Source organism: Microtus oregoni, unplaced genomic scaffold (genome assembly GCF_018167655.1).
Source record: "Microtus oregoni isolate MIOR12 unplaced genomic scaffold, Mior012 000000F_ref0000247, whole genome shotgun sequence".
NCBI classification, from domain to species: Eukaryota; Metazoa; Chordata; class Mammalia; order Rodentia; family Cricetidae; genus Microtus; species Microtus oregoni.
Genome location: NW_024543059.1, coordinates 15,282,501 through 15,283,858, shown reverse-complemented (window position 1 = coordinate 15,283,858; position 1,358 = coordinate 15,282,501). Strand labels below are relative to the sequence as shown.

Here is a 1,358-nt window from a genome sequence, read left to right as displayed (position 1 = left end):
GCCATGTCCTGAATAACCACATAAAAAGCTTATATTAATTACAAATGTTTGGTCTATAGCTCAGGCTTATTCACTAGCTCTTACACTTAACCCATTTTTTTATTAATTAAATTTTTCCACATGGCTTCTTGACTTTACCTGTTCTCTAGCACATACTGTTTCCCCGCCAGCAACTCCCTCATCTCCACCCTTCTCTCTGTATTTTCTGTTTGTCTTTCCCTCGGCCTTATTCTGCCTTGCTATAGGCCAAAACAGCTTCTTTACTAACCAAATGAGAGGAATACATCTTCACAGCATGCAGGATTATCCCAAAGCAGAGACCTTGTCTCAAAAACAGAACCTCTGTGTAAGTAGCACTGTACGGAGGTACTTCTGTTTTGCCTCTTTATTCATTTGTAGCATGACTGTGCCACAAGCTTATTTATTTTTTCCATAATGGCCATTAGCAAATTAGAACTCCGATATCCAAAGGTCACAACCGACAAGCCTTAATTTCATAGTCCAACATATTCATCCCTTTCCAAACTGCTCAAGCTCACATATACCTTCTACCACCAGGAAGCCAAGAACTGCATAGTCAGAGGCTAGATCGACAGTTGGGACTCCAGCAGTCCGTATTCTGCAGATTAGGTTTCGCCCACTTTTCGAAACTTAAAATACATGAAGGGCTCAATCTCTACTTGAACGGAACTACAATCTAGTCTGTTGTATTCTTAAAATGTATCCCTCCCTGGATCTGGAGTTTGACGAATAAGCAATTAACAAGGTATAATCTTTTTTTTTTTTTGATTTTTCGAGACAGGGTTTCTCCGTAGCTTTTGGTTCCTGTCCTGGAACTAGCTCTTGTAGACCAGGCTGGCCTCGAACTCACAGAGATCCGCCTGCCTCTGCCTCCCGAGTGCTGGGATTAAAGGCGTGCGCCACCACCGCCCGGCAAGGTATAATCTCTTTATCCAAGGAAAAAACTCTGGTCACGAATGGGGTTGGAAAGCTCCTAAGCGGTCAAGAGCGTTCCCAGCACTTGCGTCTGGCAACTCAGAGCGGCAGCTTCAGGAAGTATGGAACGTTCGTCTAGTTTTTGCAGGCACCCACACACACATGGCATACATTCGCGCACGCACGCACGCACACACACACGCACATAAATAAATAAAAGTATACCCGTAAAAAACCTAACTTGTCTCCTCCTGTTTTGAAATGTCCCTTTCCGGACGCCGTCCTCTCCCAGTGTTCTGCGCGCCGTCCGGGAGAACCGGACTTCCGGGAGGTCTAGGAAGTGGCTTGTCTCTGGTTTGGAGGCGGGTTGTACTGGCGCGCTCGTGCAGTTGGGAATCCTGCTGACAGGCAGAGTGTGCGCT

The 1,358-nt window shown here is 45.8% G+C and overlaps 1 protein-coding gene across 1 annotated transcript in view; it reads left to right on the top strand.

The window, feature by feature from the left end:
- Positions 1-1,265: 1,265 nt before the first annotated feature.
- Vps33b (VPS33B late endosome and lysosome associated) overlaps positions 1,266-1,358 on the top strand; it is a 19,270-nt gene continuing 19,177 nt past the window's right edge. Inside the window, exon 1 of the mRNA XM_041649198.1 lies at positions 1,266-1,358. This exon is cut by the window's right edge and continues 328 nt beyond it. The gene's annotated coding sequence lies outside the window, so the exon portion shown is untranslated.